Source organism: Dermacentor andersoni, unplaced genomic scaffold (assembly GCF_023375885.2).
Source record: "Dermacentor andersoni unplaced genomic scaffold, qqDerAnde1_hic_scaffold ctg00000039.1, whole genome shotgun sequence".
In the NCBI taxonomy this organism is placed as follows: domain Eukaryota; kingdom Metazoa; phylum Arthropoda; class Arachnida; order Ixodida; family Ixodidae; genus Dermacentor; species Dermacentor andersoni.
The window spans coordinates 1,514,750-1,535,380 of NW_027314752.1; the positions used below are offsets into that span (position 1 = coordinate 1,514,750).

General features: G+C 45.2%; 1 long non-coding RNA gene and 1 pseudogene across 1 annotated transcript; one reads left to right on the top strand and one right to left on the bottom strand.

The window, feature by feature from the left end:
• Positions 1 to 1,268: 1,268 nt before the first annotated feature.
• Positions 1,269 to 20,539, bottom strand: LOC140214345 (uncharacterized). The gene is made up of 3 exons (XR_011891295.1): positions 19,001 to 20,539; positions 3,020 to 3,092; positions 1,269 to 1,473 (listed from the first exon to the last, which is right to left on the bottom strand). It is a non-coding gene; the product is annotated as an uncharacterized lncRNA (long non-coding RNA).
• Positions 9,399 to 11,896, top strand: LOC129383528 (uncharacterized; annotated as a pseudogene).
• Positions 20,540 to 20,631: the final 92 nt, after the last annotated feature.

Consider the following 20,631-nt stretch of genomic DNA (forward strand, 5'->3'; position numbering starts at 1 on the left):
GTAAAATGCAGTAAGCCTGTTGTACCGCTAAGGCACATTATCACGAACGCCAGTATTACGTTAATTTATAATCAGTATGCACGTCCCGTGTATATCCTAAATCCACGACCAAATGTCCCACAAACGTCCTTTGGACGATTACACAAAAATGAACAAGTAGTGTCCTAAATCCTGACATAAATGTCCGTAGGACATGCTCGCCCACGAAACACGCAAGCAGCTATTCGGTGGTCTAAAAGATGTCTTCAACGGCTAATTCAAAAGTCTATTAGCTGTCTTGATCAAGACATTTTGTAGCCATGGATGTGTAGAAGTACTTCAGTAAGCCCTGCTAACGTTACGGTAAAAGTTGGCTAATGGACAGCTTGACAAGAAAAGCTGAAGACTTCGTTTAGACATACTCTCAAATTTTTGCGGCAGCTGTTACAGTAACACGAGGTTTGCCCACAGTTACAATTTATATTAAATGAGGCACGGACATCAGAAAAATAAGTTTATATATTGTCGGATAGAGTGATGCACAGGTAGTTTTTCCAGATGTGAACTATGGGAATAGTGTAGTACAGCCTCATTGGTCAATTAGTGCTTTTTACTTAGACCAATCAATTGAATGCCGCCTGTCAGAATTATTTTACAAATAAAACAACATCTGTATTGTATGCCGATATCATGCCAATGTTCTGCCCATTGATACAATACCCATTGACCTAAACAAGAACACCTCTCCATGAAACACGTCATTATTGACAAAACTTCGCCCTGCTGGGTCTCCACCAAATTGAAATAGTTTCTAGCAGTGAAACATTTTGTCAGTGATGCTGAAGTTCAGGTAAAAATTAAATGGTTTCAATAGTCTGATATCAGTATACGAAACAGAACGCCGTGCTGCGATGAATTGTTAAGAAATAAAGGATAGTACACATCTGGAAAAACACTCTGCGAACCACTCTAACTGGCAATATAAATATATTTTTTTCCGATGTCCATGCTTCATTTAAAAGTAAATTGTAACTTACTTTGTGGGTGCCCCGTGTAAGGTAACGCTACATGCCTGTACAGCATCACACAGAAATAACGGCCAGTTCTTCGATACACCATCCATTAACGAATACCTTGCACGTTGCTTGTTACTGGAACTGAAAGATAAATCATAATATGCTGTTATTTTTTTCATACACTGTACGATTAGTTCTTTCATGCATACAAGATGATTGCAAGCGATAATGCAGCAAGACTTCTACTTCACACCATGTCACATAGTCATACTTTATTATCTAATAAATTAGAAAAGATGCAGAAAGTGTAATTAACGAGAGTGACAAATAGCAGCAACGGTGAGCACGGATAAATCCTGAAGATGATTGCCGCCGCTGCCAGAGCAGGCCAGACTTCGTAGAGCTGCACTGGCTGCTCACAAAAGCTTGCTGTCAATGGCCACGCGTGAAGGTTCTTGTAGACGCAGGCAAGCAATACCTGCACAGAAGAGGGAAAACAGGCGAGGGAGGAAATGGGAATGTCGAAATTGGAACTTTAATTAGCAATACGCGCTAAGTAAGAAGTTTGGCTCACATTAAAAATAAATTTAAGCACTCCGTTCTCGTAAATTAAGGTATATATACTTAAGGTATCTCTGATGATGTTTAAAATTACTAGTATATTTCCTGTCATATAGTTATTAAATTGCAGAACAGAGTCAAAGTCAGCCTTAAATTTAATATATGGTGTTTTGTGGCTAAAAAGGCACTTATCAACTTGTCAAACAAATCTGAGAAGCTTCCTGCTAAATATAATCAGTTTAGAACAGTAATCCACTCTGGAGGTAAATGACGTACTAACTTAACTAAAAAGTTAAATAGCGTTTTATATTGTTAAATTAAAAGCAAGTTTGGCATGTTGCACTCCCTAGTTGTCTCATTTTTTTCTAACTTAAACATGATACAGTACAGAGTAAACAGGTAGCATGCAAAGGAGGACTGGTGATAAAGTAGTGTCCCAAGGCAACACTCCTAGGCTGGATCAATCACTTTTGTTGACATTTTCATGGGACTCTAATTGGCTTAAGGCAATTCCTCACAGAAAGGATGCATCAACTTGGATGATGCGTCATAAAACATTGAAAGTATCTCATGATGTGATCAAACGATAACATTGCCCACTGTCTTGGAAGTGTTAACATGCTGTTTGCGCGAGAAAGTGCAAAGTGATTCGTATAGGTAGCAAATTCATCAGTGCATATATAGCCTCAGGTAATTCTGAGCATCTACGATGACCCGCAATTGAGAAGCCACTGCACACAAAAAGGTGCATTCAAGTAATGGTCCATGCTGAATAATTGCCCACCTAGTGAAAAGTCAAATGTGGCAGGCTAATGGGCCAGGGCAAATAGATTGCTAAATTCTGATAACACCTCCAATGATATTATTGAAATAGGTGATAAGAAACAGCACAGGTAAAATTGCAGTTATGACAAAATTTTAAAAGCACCTCTGCAAACTGCTGGAACCCTCAGCATCATGCCCGTTCTACACGCACATGAACTGTAGCGGCAAATCATACCTTTTACAACACACATAAATCTTAAGTTAGAGTGCTTGCAGATACTGTACAGTAAATTCCTGTAAAAAACTAAATTACACAGAAAGCATTTAGAATACACAACTAATGACATACTGGCTTGAATACATTTGTGCATTAGGGAAGCAAGGTGTAATGTACACTGTTGTAGCAAATTTTTAATCATGTATGGAATACTCATATGACACAACAGAGTTAGTTTGTGAGTTCTTACATAGCAGTGACTACCTACAGGTAAATTTTGTAAGGCTTACGGAAACTAATTATTAGAAGAACTGTGTATGTACACTGGCACTGAGAAATTGGTCATAATAGTGGCAGCTTATAAGGGACCAGTGCAAAAAAATGCCCGTTTGTGAGACACCAACTAGCTATTTTACCACGCAGCGCTCCCTGGCCTTAACCCATATACAAAGCACTGGGAAGACTACAGAGGGTACAGTACATTGGCCTATACTGATCATGATGAGGTCCCGTCTTCCAGCTAGCGCCAAGGTACAAGAAGGATGCCCAGCCGTCTATGGAGTGAAAGGAACAAAATAAGAGAGCGTCAAGTCAGTTGAAAGACAGATTTGCAATTACAAATGAGGTGACCCAGTCACAATCATTCAATAATAAATGCCAAGCAGTCGTGATTGCACTCCCAGATGAAGCACCTACTAGGCTAAACGTTTTGCTGCTTATTTAGGACAAAACACAAGTGAAATTTATACATCAGCAGACGATTGCATTTGGAATTGTATACATGAAGTAAACATTGCAGTTATATTTTTCTTTTGCCATAAAGTGGGAACGCTACAAGCTGCATAGTCACCAACACACGTGCGCGCGCTCGCAACGCTGTAACCCATGCAAGAACGAAAGGACACAAAATAGGGCGAGTTCAGTCTAGTTCAGGATTACAGCCAGCTCATCGTCTTCGAATGCACTCACTTCGGTTGGTTCGTGTTACGTTAACCACAAAGACTAACAAGCAGGACAAAGTTCTGACTGGTGTTGCGGAATTCGTGGAGCGCGATAGTGCTGAACACAAGCAGAACCCACGTATAAATGTAAAGATGACGAAAACCCGCAGGGCAGAAGAGCCCACCCATCAAGAATTGTCGCGGGTAACACCTAAAAATATTCACATTGTTGACGAAAAACGAAGTGCAATATATTTCACTTACAGGAAAAAGTGTTATCCGAACGTGCGACGTACAAAGACGCACCGTGACACGAAGGCGGCGAACGCAGATACCGTCATTGCGGCAGTAAGCCGTCGGCGAAAACACGCAATACAGCCGATGTCACGAAGCATTGATGCAGAACACACGGCAAACAGCATGAGCACAGCTAAATGACTCGTGAATATCCAGTATAAATGTACAGAACGGCTTAGAATGACGCACAACTAGCATAACAAACCAACGACCGAGATACAGTGAACTAACCGAGACATTGAGGGCGGCAGTCGCCATTTTTTCAAACTTCCTGCCTCCCAGTGTATCCAGCACGAAATGAGATGTCTGACAAATTTGCAGCTTGCCTATGGACAAGAACGGCACCGAGAGCGGCGCTGCTGCGCCGGCGTTGAGAGCGCCGCATGCGAAGCAAAATTCTATTAGCGGGTGGTACCCTTCTCTCATCTCTCGTTCGCGCCGCCTTGATTGCCTCCTGCACTGCGCGTGTTTGGGCACGTTTGGTGCCGCGCGCGGTGTGTGCCTACGTGTGTGCGCGTGGACATTTCCTTCGAAGGGCGGTGTACAATCTGTTTCACATTTAGGGGAAAACTCGGAGCGCATTGCGTCGCGATGCGGCGAGCGCTTGAGTCAGGCGGCGGCAGCAGCTCGCGGGTGCTCGAGAGGCGGGATCTTGAACGGCGTCGTCTGCTACGCCGGCGCGCGCTGGCCGCATTGTCGGGAAACGTTCTACTGGCAGGTGCAGGGCGCCGATCTCATCGTTACTGCGTGAAATTAGCCGGTATTCTTTACTAAGCGCTGCAGGGCAGCCATAGACGACGTACTAATTCCATACATTCTTGACGGCCCGTTTCTGGAAGGCGACTATATATTCTAACGCGATAGGTCGCCGATCCACACTGCTCGTGTTGTGCAACAACTGCTAGAAGAGCGCGCAGTCGCTCTCTTGGAGTGGCCGCCTCAATCCCCGTGCGCCAACATTTAAAACGCCTGGCGCTCGTTGAAAGTATCGCTGGCGCACCACCCCCTCTATCAGTCGCCCGAGGATAGGCTTCGATCCACCATCGTCAGCGACTGAGACGTGCTGCGAATGAACTCATCCCTGATCAAGTCATTGTGCACTTCACTGCCTTCCAGGATGAGCGCTGTCATCGCTGCCGCTGGGGACATGACGAGACACTAACTGAAGTTCCGAGCGTGACGTGTCCAATTCCCCGCCGGCGGGCAGAGTCTGTCTGGTGTAGCGAATGATTGTCGAGAAAAATCATTTCCAGCTCATTGTCTGAACCTAAAACATTCATTTAATCGTATCCGTTTGTTTCATCGTGTTCGACTCCCGTAGTTATTGTTGAGTGCTTTGTTTTCCTTTCGAGTGAAACAGACTGAACACGTTGCGCGCACATCTTGATGCGTCTTGTCGCTGCTCATTACGGTAGCACACACAGTGAAGAAATATACGTGCACTGCCCCTGACAGTAGCATGCTTCCCGACAATGCGGCCAGCGCGCGCCGCCGTAGCAGACGACGCAGATCACGACTCCGCCCCTCGAGCTTCTGCGCCGGCTCGAGCTGCTGCCACCGCACGACTCCATTGCTTGCCGCATCGCGATGCAATACGTTCCGAGTTTTCCCCTAAGTGTCAAACAGACTGTACACGCTTCTATTTGCCTTTAAGAAGGTCGGTACGCTTCACGATTATTTTGAATGGCTGCAATGCGGCGAAAGGGCAGCGTCTGCTTAACCATGTAAGTGACGCTGAGCAGGTGATTGGAAACGACATCGTATGTACCGCCGGAAAAATCGTCACCACATACGATGCGGCACATACATACAGCACATATGAGCTAAAGTCATTTTTTGCAGTTTCTCACAATATGTTTGCTACAAATCCGTGTTGTCTCTGATGGCGACAACGGACTTCCATCGACACTGTGCGGAAATAAACAAAACATATCGCTGCATAGCACAAGTACGAAATGCGCACACAACCTTAACTAGTGCGTCCCCTACAATATGGAACAGAAGCAGCAATGTAGACAGCTTGGCCATTTTTTAACAGTGGAGCTCAAGAGACGGAAGTTGAAAGTATTAGTAATCATTCCTGCTTCAGTAATGCCGGCGCGACCAAGACGCCGGCGTGTATCGTCCAGTAATCAATCGATAGGTGCAGTGGAGATGCATGAATGAACTCCGGTCATGTTCAATGCATCGCGCACATATTCAATTTCTCGGCACGCGTGAACTTTGGCCACTGCTAGCGCATACAACAGAAGTGGTTTCCATTCTTGGCCGCGCACACATAAACGAAACACGAGAAAGAAGACAGGACAAGCGCTCGTCGAACAACTTAAAGTTTTTATATGAATAAAAGGATTATGTACCGAGTAATTATTAAATTCATGTGGGTTACATATAAAAACCGTCATACACTCCGGAGTGATCAATGAACGAGCTCGCTTCGTTTGCCAGTTGTTTACTTCGCTCGACGCACCGCAGTAATCCATGTGTGTCGTCTGCTTTTTTCGTAGCTTTTTCCTGTGTATCGGCAGAATTTCACTGGTGGCATCAACCCTTTCGTGTTTACATTGCTGTCGTGACAGTTAACAACACCATAATAATTTCCGGTCATCCGAAGAGACGCCGTCGCAAACAAGAGACGTTTCGCGCGCAGCGCGAACTGAACGCAGGCGCGACCGCTAAGGGAAGCGGCGGCGGAAACCTACACCCGTTGGAGATGAAATCGTTCCGCCAGGGGAGAAACGAGCGCTGGCGTCTAGGATGAAACTTGGCGTGCGGTCGTCTATACTTGACTGCCGCCGAAGTGATCGCAGCGCAGTGGCTCTGTGACACCGTGTTGTCACTGCAACACCGGTGTTTCGCTCCTGCCAGCACTGCTGCTGTCAGTACCTGCGCGGGTATAGAACGGTTATCAGGCGTTGTGTGCGCGCCCCGTATGGAAAACAATAACACGCCCTTGATTGTTCAAGTTCTGGTGCGGAATTATTTAACATAAAAGCCAACTTATGTTGCGTCCAACGAGTTCGATTTGCCTGTGGCGTTTTTTTAGTCGCTAACGCCGACGGCCGACGGTAACCGCACTTTTAACACGTCTTTTGGTATTTTGTGCACTTTTAGACAAAAAGATCTAAAAAGTTCTTGAGTTAGACGTTCTGAATGCGTTTACCAAAACATACTCTGGTGACAATAGTAGTGGGTTTTGTCGCAGATAGAATATATACTAGCATATTCCAAGTGCTGAGGGTATGTTTAGAAGAAATTCTATTTTCAGTCTTATCATAGACCAAGACGTCTGTAGCCGATTGTAGCCGTTTCAAGAAGTTTTTAATAGGTTCTGTGTTTCGTGGGCGGGGTTATGCAATAAGAAGTCTATATTTAGACATCTCTTGGATGTCTGAATATCTCATTATGACGTTCGTTGGATGTTTCTACGAACGTCAATTCATGTGCATGGGACGATCCCATGGACATTCAAGAATTATCCGCAGGCTTCTTACATATGACCTAGGGACGAGCGAATGTCCCGCTTCGGATCTCTGCTAGACATCTGCAGAACTTTGGTGGTCCAATGGGTCATATAGCTTTGCGCGCCATGTTCTCGCCGCTTAGACATGCGCACCCGCAACTTGAAAGCGATTTGCGCAAGTGGCAGAGTGAGGTGTTTGCTGTGAGCACCGTCAGCACTGTATTCACGCCGCTTCGTTGGCATTGAAGTGAGTGGCAGCGCAACGACAAATTTGCTCGCTGCTGCGGGCGCTATCGCGAAACCGGTTTTCTAGTTGGGTACGCATACAAATGCTTATGCATTTAAAATTAACTTACCTGCACTGCCTAAACTCTGTGAATTCGGGCTGGGCTGAGCAGACTACATGCCCAGGGAAAGCCAGGGACGTAAAACCGAATACCTAGAAAGATCTAGGGCGTTTGCTGTGGTGCTTCGGCGAAAAAGTACCCAGAAACGTGTTTTTGGGTGTATTACAACACTAGGGTCTCGAATCCAGGAACACTTATGCCTTCAGGTAGCATGCGTAGGTTTATTGACCAGTTGCCTTCACCCAAAAAGATCACGTACTTGTGACGCCTGCATCAGAAAGGATGTTCCACATCTGCCGTCAAGGCTTGTGAGTGGTGGCACTCCATGGCTAACGCTCCCAGGGTTCTAGTAGCAAACATAAATACCCAAGAAAGTAGATGGGAAAATGGCGCCACGGTAGCTCATCACGGCGTCACGGTAGAGCATCGCAAGCGTAATGCGAAGACGGGGCATCGTTCCTCTCCTGCGGCAAGTTTTTTTTTTTCGTGCACTTTCATTTCCATTATTTCATTTTCTTTTATTTATTAAGGAGAAGTAATCTCCTTGTGTTGTCCTTCCAGTCAATGTTTGCTGGCTTCTTATAATAAGGCTGTTATGCACTCGTTTAGTGACTATGTCTGTTCTACTCTATCTCTGCTTCCTCTTCCCCTCCTCTCTACCATTCTATCTAGCTAGCCTCTAGACTTGCACGTTAGTAGAAAGGTAAGCGCAGCAGTTTCTGCAATGCCTTTGCGGGGGGTAACGGTTAATTACAGCTGTCAAGCTGCTAATGTGGCGACGCCCAGGGAGTTCCAGAGGGTATCTGCAAAATTGACGCGATGCAAAGTCCAAGCAAGTTTCTCGCGTCGCCTGCTTTGCCGCGCTCTGAACCAACCCCCAACGAGGTGCCTGAGACAGCAACAGCAGCACCAGTGGGAAAGTCGAAGTAAGAGGAAAAGAAAGCTTCGCTTTAAAACGGTTTATTTACATTATGTACACGGGCTCCAGGTACGGAAGCCCACTCCATGAAGAAGCACATTGAACGTCTGAGTTCACATCAGGAGACATAAGCCTCTCTGAATGAAAGGTCTCCGCTTTTTATCCCTTCGTCTTCCTTAGGCGACTAGACTAGAAAATATGATGACTGTATCGCGGTCAATCACAAACGTCGAATCGGTCGCCATATCCCGCCAGGATTTCACTCCATTCCGTCGAACTCTGACTTCGGTGGTATGAAATGTGTAAGCGTATTGTAACCTAGGAATCCAAGGTCAGTGCTGTTCCGCGGTAGCAGTTGACTTGGGCCCCTTTCATCCATTAGTTCAGCTTGTCATGTTCAGGTAGTGGGTCTTGACCCATCAACGGTCGGCGTCAAAGCTGCATCGACTTCGGGATAGGCGTGTGATGAATGGGGTGGCTTGCCTCTCGTCAACGTTTAAGAAATGCTCTTCGCCGTATTGAGTTGTAACAGGAGCTTCAGTAGCGAGCGTCGACAGCGCCACAGCTATGATCATGCCTGGACACACCATTCGCGCTGCGGCGCAGCAGTTTCTCTCATTGCATTGACCCCTTCTAGTCTTCTAGTTCACTGCAACAGTGGCACTAACCACTTCAGCCAGTTCGTTTCCTCGCTCGCAAGCAGTGCTCGTAACGCGGGAGGAAACGCCAGCCCATCTCGCCACCAGAAGGGGCTCCAACGTGTGGTCAACGCCACAGGACCTTCGGGTTGCCTTAAGATGTTGCAGAAAAGGTCCATTACCGACTTTTTTTTTTCGAAAGCGAGCAAGCGGGCCAAACAGCAATGCGTCCACACCGAGCTTTCTGCTTCAACAATGGGAGATTCGGAGACGCGCCATGAACAAGAAAATCCTCAGCGCTCCATTTTGACTCCTCTTGAAGAGACTGTGAACAGCACCACTTCCGACGACGCTTGTCCGTCCTCATCAGTGCAATTGGACAGTGTGTGCGACGAGCTTTCCCTATCGTGGGCATCAAGGGATGAACCCGATTCCGCGACCCAATTCACCACCTCGGATGTGGATGTCGACCATGCAGGCCAGTTGGACATTTCGAAATTTAAGACAGAGTCACCCACACAGCCAATACTGAACCCATTTCCATCTAAGAAGTACACTAAATTGAGTATAAGCTTCCACTCGGACTGGTAATGCCTATTTCCTTGGTTGGAGTGGATAAAGCAGGCTGACGCAACTTTCTGTTACCCTTGCAGAATGTTTTCTACTGGTGCCAATGATAAATTTGCATTTGTCAACGGTGGATACAGCAACTGGCGAAAAGCCCTAGAAAAACATGCTGTTTTCGGAAGGCATGAAAACTCACTCGCACATAAGTCTTGCCTGACACCGTGGCTTTCCTACAGGCAGATGAAGTCGGGAAGACGGAGCAAGTCATTTGCAACACATCTCAGCCACGCGTAATCCAGGGAATTGTAGGAAAATGGCCTCTATATAGCAAGAGTCGCAGATATATTGCGATTCACTGCCGTTCAGGGAATTGCTCAGAGGGGCCATGATGAAAGTGCTCCAAGTGAAAACAATGGAAACTTCGTTGAGCTCTTGGAATTGTTTGGCGCATATGACGATATTGTCGGAAAGGACCTGAATGGTGGAGCAGTGAACGCGAAGTACGTTCATCATTTGATACAAGACCAGATCCTCAATATTCTCAGTTACATCACACTACCAACCACAAAGGAAGAGATGAAAAGCTCCAAGTATACTGTGCACTTATTGTCGATGAAACTAATGACCTAAGCAACAGGGATAAATTATCAGTTGTAGTATAAGGTACTATGATAGTGGGACTGTCTCTGAGCGCTTTCTTGCATTCCGCAACGCTGAGCACTTGGATGCAAAGTCACTCCTGGGCTACATAAAGGAAACGTTGAATCGCTGCGGCATAGATACTCGGCTGTGCATTGCTCAAACATATGATGGTGCGAGTGTCATGAGCGCTACCTCAAGGGGCGTCCAGGCTCTGTTCAAGCAGGAATTTCCGCAGACAGTGTACGTCCACTGCATGAGCCACTGCCTCAATCTAGTCATCGTGGATGTATGCAAGCTGATAAAACCGGTGAGGGATTTTTTTATCTCTTTTAGAATGCCTCTATGTTTTCCCTAGTGGATCTGCAATTCACTCTCTGTACATAGACATGCAGAAAAGTTATTTGCCAGTGATAGAGCTGCAGCGTCTCAGCGATACACGATGGGCCTGCCAGATAATGGCTTGCACATCGGCAATGAAAAGCTTTCCTGCGATCTTTGTATATCTAGCCGAAGTCATCGGTACAAAGAGCACGCAGGCAACGGATGTTAGCGGTCTGCTTGGGCAAATTAAATTCTCATTTCTCTTTTATTTAAGCCTACTTACCAAGGTACTCGGCCACCTTAACGTTCTTTAGGACCCGTTGCAAAGTAGAGACTGCAATATTAGTCAGGCATGCCTCATGGCACGCACAGTCATTGACGAGTTCTACGAAATGACAAATTCGCAGAACGCATTCGACACTGTCTGGGCGCAAAGCTGCAGTATTTCTGAGAACAGGGTGTCCCAAAGAAAAAAGCAGAGAATGACACGCATATAACAGTATGTATTGAGTGAAGGTCAGCCCATTGAAGAAAAGTCCAGATTCAAAGGAAACAATCAGAGTCGGTGTTTTTCTATCCATTTTGGATCACCTTACTGCGGAGCTGACTAGGCGGTTCACGGAGAATGATGATGTATTCTGTGGAGTTAGACCTCTCCACCCACGGAGTGAGAATTTCACTGAGCACTATCCATGCCACATTGAAAGCGTTGAAGTTGAGTGCAAGCTGATAACGAAACTTCTTCAGCACATCGAAGCCGAAAGGAAGTGCAAGACAGAGACACTGCAGCAACTGGTGACTGTCTTATGAGAACATAAACTAGCCTTCCACGAACTGCACAATCTAGGTATTATCGCTGTGACAACACCGGCATCGTCATCTTGTGAGCGCATGTTTTCGTGCCTTCGAAGATTGAAGACTTCGCAGCAAGAGGATGAATAACTGTCTGAGCGACCTAGCTTAATTTGCTTGCGCTTGAGCGATCTCTTGCCAATAACATTCATCTTCAGCGTGTTGTCGACATATTTGATGCTGCGCAAAGTAATCAACGTATACATCTGCACGAGTATGCTGGTATAATCATACACAATCATATATAATCATATAATCGTAGGTGGGCACGGCGGACCATCGACAAGCATGTGGCTTAAACCGTTCTGCTACCTCGTGCAGGTGCTTGCTCATGGTCTGGCCTGGTCAACGATACAACTGCCGCAGCCTGAACAGTCTTCAAGAAATGCAATCGACCATCCCTATCTACCAAACTTCGCCACGTGCACTTGGACCACAACTAAAACACCGATGCCACGTCACTGCTTCAATGATGCCAATCCTTCGCTGTTTTGGGACGCGTCACTTGAGGCGCCACCTATTCATCACGTGACGTCGACGCGTCGGTGTATAAAGGAGCAGCTCCATACGTACACTTTCAGTGGGCACGGCGGACCATCGACAAGCATGTGGCTTAAACCGTTCTGCTACCTCGTGCAGGTTAGTAACTGCTATAGTACAATGAGAAGTGATTGTCGCGGTCTTTTGGTCTTGCCGTGCCCCCTACGGTGTGCTTCTATTGTCCATGATGTGTACTGCGTGTGCTTGCTGCTGATGTGCGGCGACATTGAGTTAAATCCCGGCCCCACTGACGGTAGTGGGGCCTCTATCGAATCCATGCTGAAAGAGTTGCTGTCTGGTCAGAGCAAGTTGGCAGCGGACGTGACTGCGCTCAGGGAGCAACAGAATATGGTGGAAAACGTTATAGCTGATTGGGGAGTCATATTCATTGAATTAGAAAAACGAGCCTCGCGTGTAGATGACCTTGAGCGTACAGTGAGATCACTGCAGGCAAAGCTGACTGATCTGGAGGATACGAGCAGGAGATCCAATCTGGTAGTCTTTGGCATTCCGGAGGATGCCGGCGAAACTGAGCCTATTCTTAAAAATAAAGTTCTTGACGAGGTGTTTTCTGCAAAGCTTGCTGTTCCTTGCAAATCCGTCGGCCGAATTCATCGTCTTGGTAGCAAAGGTAACAAGAGACCAGTCATCATTTACTTCCAGGATTTTACCAAAAAAACAGCTTGTCTTAACCCTTTCAGCCCTGCAATATTTATTTTTACCGCAGATTTTTCCCCTTGCATTTTCTTCAATTTGAAGGTCCACATGACATGCTCACAAAACGTAAAGCTTGTGCGTGAAGTAATTACCGATTTGGCTTCATGTCCTCAAAAAGGGACATCAGGGCTCAGTGGGTGTAGGAATGAAAAAAAATTTTACTTTATTTTATGCGGCTATTACAACAAAAACTAAGCACAAAATTGATTATTTCATTATGTGAAAGTCCTTGAAGCAATTCCTGGACTTCGTCAAGCACAGGTGCACTTCTCACAAAAAATTCGAACTTTCCCTGCGCAACCGTCCATTTTACACCGCTGTGCAGCGTCCGTGTGAGTTGGCGTTGACACCCCAAGGGTGAGGCTTGCCCTTCACATATTGCGTTATGTCCAAACGGCCCTTGAAAGGGACAATCTGCTCAGCAATGCACAGATGCTCCTATACCTCGAGATCATGGTACCTTGCTTGCAAATTCTTGAGCAGAAGTGTCACCTTCCAGAGTCTCTCATTGATGTCCGGCTTGTTCGCATCAACAATGTGAGGAGTGTTGCGCAGCTTCTCGAAGCGGTTGCGCGAGATCTCGCTTGATGCAATGTTAGCAATTCTCATTGCAGAATTCCAATATAGGCGAAACCTTGGATATTTCAGGACACCCATTATCAGATGGAGAGCCACCAGACGGCTGATTTCATCTTCATGAGTGCTTACACACTTGCCAAACTGAAAAACAGAATACTGATATGTTTTCTCAGCAAGCTCAGTAAAGACGCTCTTCGGGACATAACGGCTAAAATAACCGAATGGCGAGAATATGTCATCTTCCATGCGAAGGTCTTCGTGAGCGGCCCCTTTGAATATGGTCTCTGGCACCTTGAAAGGCTTTCTCGCCCAGCCGCTTGCCACTGGTTGTGTGCTATCGTCTTCCGAATCAGCTTCTCAACTGTCACACTCGCTCTCTGCCGGGGTTCGAAGCGCGTCGTCCCCCTCGTCACCGCTGCCGCCAGACTCGTCGCACTCGCCTTCCACGTCTGATATTTTACCGTCGTCCAGTTCTTCAAAGAGACTATCCGTGCATCCTTGCAAGCGTCGCGAGCGTTGACGTGGCACGACTAAAATAAGGCCGCCAGTATCGATGCACCAAAAAACTATGAAAGAGAATACGGCTAAAGCGAAGAACGCACAACTTACAACCACTAAGCCCTGATGTCGTCAAAAGTGGACATGTAAACAAAGGGTCATAACAGAAAAAGTATGCAGGTTAGGCCTACAATATTTCGCATGCCACCTACGCTAACAGTAAGAAATAAATATAAAAAATATCAGCCACAAATACCCGAGACTTCAAAAGTTATACATTGTGAAAGTCGATACTTAGCCGAAGGCTGCTCAGCCATGGTACGAACACACTTAGTCGTAGTCATCACGTGAGCGTCCACAAAATGCTCCGCTGCTAATCGCAGTGGCGATAGGGCTCTCGGGGGAACAACCCACACAAAAAAATTGTTTTCAGTTTTGGTTTTACACATGAGAAACTTGTCTTACTTTGTGGGATCAATTGACGACGGGGTAGTCGAATATCGCTTCAAAACGATTACTCGCGCAGCACACTAAGGAAACGTAAACTCTTGTGGGATAGTGCTAAAATCGAAAGAGAACGAGGCAAGAAAGTTCGCTTAATTAATGATAAGATGCGTGTTAACAATGAGCTTTTCATATGGGATGACAGTAAGAACTTCAGGATCAAAATTGACGGCCATGTAAATACTTCGAAAAATGACTGACTTGCCTCCGCTTACACTTACCCTGGCGCTAAAGAACTAAGAATTTTAAGCATCAACGCCCGCATTGTCGTTAATAAATCGGGAAGCCTTGAGGCAACTATCATGGGTTACAATCCCCATGTGGTTGTGATAACAGAAACATGGTTGCATGACAATATTGAAGATGCCGTTGTGTTTCCTCCATCTTATCGAGCATATCGCCATGACAGGTGTATTAGAGGGGGCGGGGTGGCGGATTTGGTAAAAGAAACTATATCCGCTACTCTGTTATGTCAGGTCGGTAACTTCGAATGTGTTACAATAAAGCTTACTTGCTGGGATAAATCATTCTTGCTATTTGCAGTTTATCGAGCACCTGACTCGCCGCCAGAATTCTTTCGTGATCTTTTTGAACACATAGTTTCATTCACAAGCGATAAAACACTACTTATAGGCGACTTTAACCTACCAGATATTGATTGGGAGAACGGGTTTCTCTGCAGCGGGATAAATTCACATTTAGGTTACTTGCATGACATCATTCTGTCTCACAATCTACAACAGGTTGTGAGACAGCCAACGCGCACCTATGGTACGTCAGCAACCATACTTGACCTCGTTTTTGTAAGTTGTTCATGAGAAAACTTTTTTGTTTCGGTTAAGCCTGGAATTTCTGATCATAGCCTGGTATATTTTTCTTGTTCTTTGGAAGTGCTTAACAAAAAAAAATTAGAACAACCACTATTAAAGATTTTTCTCGTGCCAGAGACGAAAGTGTCTTGGATTATCTTGAAAAATGCCTTGATAACTTTCACAGTAACAATGCTATTGTGCTTTGGAATATATTTAAAGAAATTATCGCTGACTGCCTTAGCAACTTTATTCCTAATAAAACTAAAAAAACTTCCAAGACTACTCACTGGATAACGAGAAACATCTTGCACCTTAAAACAAAAGTTAAGCGCTTGAAACGACAATGTGCCTCTCACGTGTTTCAATACACGAAATCCAAAATAAACTCAACCAAGAAATACGGCAAGCTAAGCGCTGGTATTTTCACCATACATTGCCAAATTTTATTCAAACGGCACCCCAAAAATTTTGGGCTTTTCTAAGCGCAAAAACCAAACCAATTGACCAAATTGTTCACGAGGGCCATGCCATTGTCGAAAAACAATGTATTGCGGAGCACTTCAATAATTATTTTCAGTGTTCTTTTTTTTTCAAATTTCGATCATGTTATAAGCCCTAACCGCATGTCATGTAACTCGACCTCTGATATTGTTTCGCAACCTGGTGTTGTGTCGATGCTGCTGAACCTCAAAGCTAAATCATCTCCAGGACCAGGCAACATACCGAACGCTTTTCTGCGCAGATATGCTGAAGCGTTAGCCCCTTTTCTTATCTTCCGTTCCTCGTTATCTTCGGCTAATCTTCCTACAGACTGGCTAACTGCACGTGTCGTTCCCATACCGAAAAAGGTGGCAAAACCCTAGTAACTAGTTATCATTCGATATCATTAACTTCATCATGTTGCAAGTTAATCAAACAGATTATAGCTAATGAAATAACCAAATTCCCGAGTGACAACAACGTACTGTCCCCTCATCAGCATGGGTTCCGGAAGGGTTTCTCTACTGTAACACAATTAACCACAATTATTCACAACTTTGCAAGTGCTCTTGACAAGTCAAGCCAAATTGACGTAATATTTTTAGACTTTAAGAAAGCGTTTGACCTTGTTCCTCACAATAAACTTATAGAAAAACTACAGTCGATAGACCTTCCAGCCGATATTATTAAATGGGTGGCGGCTTATCTTTCTAATCGCAAGCAGTTTGTTTCAATTGATAATTACTCTTCTAACGAACTTTCAGTAACCTCTGGAGTACCTCAAGGTAGCGTGCTAGGACCGTTACTATTTCTAATATACATAAACGACATCAGTAACGAAATTTCTCTCCCTGTTCAAGTTAGACTACTTGTTGACAATTGTGTGTTGTTTAACGAGGTTACTTGCCACGAAGATCAATTAATGCTTAACTCTGACCTTCAAAACATTCTTTCCTGGTGCAGTCGGTGGGGCATGGAATTGAACAGAGAAAAGACAGTTTACATGCCCATAACAAAAAATAAATAAATAAAATGCCGTTTGTCTATAACCTCGACTCTGAACCTCTGACCAAAGTCAGCCAGTATAAATATCTTGGAAACGCAATAACCAGTGACCTCAGCTGGAATAGCCACATTTCTAACCTATGTAACTCGTCTTTCAGGAAGCTTTGTCTCCTCAGGCACAAACTAAAGCACGCTCCCTCTGGTACTAGATTACTGGCTTACACTTCACTCATACGACCGAAACTAGAATATGCATGCATTGTGTGGAATCATTATAAGAAAATTAACATTAACGCTTTAGAGATGGTCCAACGTAAAGCTGTCAGGTTTATTTTTTCTAAATATCGACTGAGTGACTCTCCTACTAGCCTAATGAATCGACATAATATTCAAACGCTACAACTGCGCAGGAAAATATGACTGAAGTTTCTTATCTTGCTTAAAAACAACTGTTTGTCTCTCGTCCCACAGGCTTATGTTAAACCACTTACAGCGCGCCGAACACAGCATCCTCACGCTGATTCTTTAACACCTTATCACACCCGAACTCACCTCTTTAAGTTTTCCTTCCTCCCGCGCACTGTAACAGATTGGAACAGCCTGCCATTATCACAATTGATAAACACCGATTCTATTGAACGCATGTGTCTTTAATACTAGGGGTATTGGCACGTCGGCAAGCCTTGTTACTGTTTCCTTTCTTTTTACACGTGAATATTGTTCGATACTTTCCTGATCTTCCTTGTTCTATTATTTTCAGTATTTTGCAATGGTCGCTCGTTCAACTTCTGTTTTATTTTTCCTCTCTCAATAGTGGTTGCTAGTGCTCATATATGCGTGTGATATTGTTCTAATGTTTGTCGGCTTGTCTTCCTTCAGTGTATCTTCTCTTAATCTTATTAGTCGTCGCTTTCATTTTAGTTTTCTTCTGATATTTACATAGGTTGCATTGCTTTAGTATTTCTTTTTCATGTGTGCGTGTATGTATATATATGTATACGTATATATGTAAATATTTATGTATTCTGCCCATCCTGCTTGGGCCCTCATTTGGGCCTGCGGTATTGTATAAATAAACAAATTAATTTGCGGCGTTTTCGTGACAAAATTGTGCAGCGCGGGAGTAGGACCGATACCCACACCGGTATCTGCAGAACACCCGCTTCACCATCGAATAAATCCCGGCTGTGTTTTGTCTGTACTGCCACAGCGCAGGCATTGGCAACTGTGGTTGTGACGAAACCTTCCTCTGTCCCTGTCATCACCTTGAAAGAAACAACACATAGGGTGCTGTCCGAGGCCACTTTGATGGCCTAGCTTGTGTGAACATTGTATAGTCTGAGAGCTGTTATTTGCGCTTGTGAAACTTGCTGTACTGGGTGACCAAATGTGATGCTGACTGAAATGCCTATTGCGTGCTCTATTTTTGCACTTCGGTCCTCTCTTCTATTTGTTTTTTTATTCCTTTGCCACTACACCTTTTCTTCATTCTTTTTCCCATTTCCAGCATTTACAATCACCGGCCAGTGCCACAAGAGTGTATTCACTTTTTTATCTAGTGCATTTTTACCAAAGCTGGAACTGATATCCACTTTGCTTAGTGGTGTCTGTCCTCTCTCCTGTTGTGAAATGTACTCGTTTGAAGCTATATTGCGATCTAATTAACTGATGTTATTTTGTTGCTGCTGGGTACGTTTTTTTTCTTTATTTAATAATGTTTTTTGTGTCTACTGTACCATGTGTTATATAAATTTTCAGTTTCTTAAGCACTGCTGTGCAAATCTGCCAAATCTTAGTTTATATCTTACTGCGATGCTGGGATAGCTTATTCACACTGATGTGTTCAGAAGGCCTTCAGCCCAGTTAAAAACAGAGAAGACACAAAGCACAAGTGCCCCCCCTCCTCCTCCCCCTAGTAAAAAAATCCTGGCGCTGCCTCTGGTCTGCACCCGCTTTCACGACTACGTCTTCACACAGCCATGAATCCTGCTGGAATGCGACCACCACCCACTCGAGGCGATTGTAAGAAACCACTCTATCAATGTACACTAAAAGTGCAAATATTGCGCCCGATACTCTAGAAATACTCACTTTGGATAACATGAAAACCGGGAAACGATATGTTCATATAGCAGATGCCCTGTCTCGGTTTCCTTCGAAAGAAAAGGTGCCGGAAGAAGAGCAGTTTCAAGTAAACGTCATCTACGAGTCTCCAAAGAAAGACCACAGCAGATCAAGTGAAACAAACTGAGATGAGGATCTCTGTACCCTTGCTACTTGCAAGTGTAAAAAGGCCAGAAGCCAAAAAGTCCATCCCGGAACAAATATGAGCCTACTGACCGTGTCGTGACGAGATCCATGTTGAAGACGATGTCCACTTCCGATTTCCGATCCAACCGACTCACCTTTACCCGCAGAATGACGAACCAAGTCTTAGTCCTCCTGCAAGCGGCACATGAGGCACAGAAAAGATGAAGCAAAGTGCCAGAGACGTATGTCTTTGCACGGTATGTCAGCTATAGAGAAAGATTGGAAGGAAACGGAGCTTTCTAGTGGGCTGTCCTCTTCGGTGCTTCTGCTTCTGAATGCCGCTCGTGCTCGGAGCCTGTGCTCTGCGTAGACTCTCGCTGCTGCGGTGCTCCTAGCCCGGCCAAATAAACACCTTAACGCAGCAAACATCAAAAAGAAAGTAGAAAGGTGTGCACACTGCAGACAACACAAGTCCAGGAACCAACAGCTGCCCATGATGAGCCACGACATCCCCGAACTACCTTGGCCGACAGTTGGCATCAACTTTTTCCACCAAGCGGGAGAGGAGTGTGGAAGCATGGTTGACTCGTATATTTTGAGCTTCGGCGCTTGAAGCACACAGTGGCAGAAGCTGTCGTTAAGTTATACTAAGAGCTCTTCGCTATGCGTGGCGTTCCCTGGAAACATCCGCGACAACGGACTGCCGTTTGACAGCCACAAATTTGTGAATACATGGAGCTACGTCACACCATCCACAGTACATTGAGCTCACAATACCCTTGTTTAAACAGAATGGCTCAGCGAGCCATCCAAGAGGCGAAGAAACTTCTGAGCAAGACATTCTTACCACACGACAGTTCTATAGTGCCCTACTGTAGTGGAGAAACAGGTCAAGAGACAAGCTCCTGCAGTTTCCAGTCCAGCATCTGACGGGAAGGACAAGGACGCAGCTGCCTATGCACACTAAGCTTCTATAGCCTGAAACATAGTCACCCCCACAGGTGACTGAAAGACTTGAGATACACCAGCGCCAACAGACATACTATAACCTGGTGCAAGTGACCTGGAGAGTCTGCACCCTCGGATTGTGGTCGCAGTTTGCGACAGCTGAACCTCCGAGTGGTCCCCAGCGGTCGTGGTCACAAAATACCCTACACTCAGGTCGTACATCATGGCAAACGAACATGGTCAAGAGAATTTGTTGCAACAGAGAGTGTCTCTGCTCCCACAGCACCACATCAACAGCAGCGATGATGCCACAGCCTACAGGACCCCAACAACAGGCACAAAGGTGAAGCTCGAGACAGCACTGAAAGCCACGTGTGGGGAAACGGCGCCGTGGTAGCTTAATTGGTCGCACGTGCAATGCGAAGGTTGTGGGATTGTTCCACACCTGCGGCAAGTTGTTTTTTCATCCACATTCATTTCCATTAATTTGTCGTTTCTTTATTTTATTTATTAAGCACAGGTAATTTACCCTATGTTGTCCTTGGTCTCAGCGTTGGCTTCTTATGATATGACTAATAAAAACCCCGTTTGTTCTTGCTTATAACATAATGAGGGTCTCGAATCCGGCAACATTGACGCCTTCAGGTAGCATGCGTGGGTTTATTCGCCAGTTGTCTTCACCCAAAAAGATCATGTTCTCGTGACGCCTGTGGCAGAAAGGATGTTACACATCCGCCGCCAAGGTTTGTGAGTGGTGGCGCGGGCTAACACAC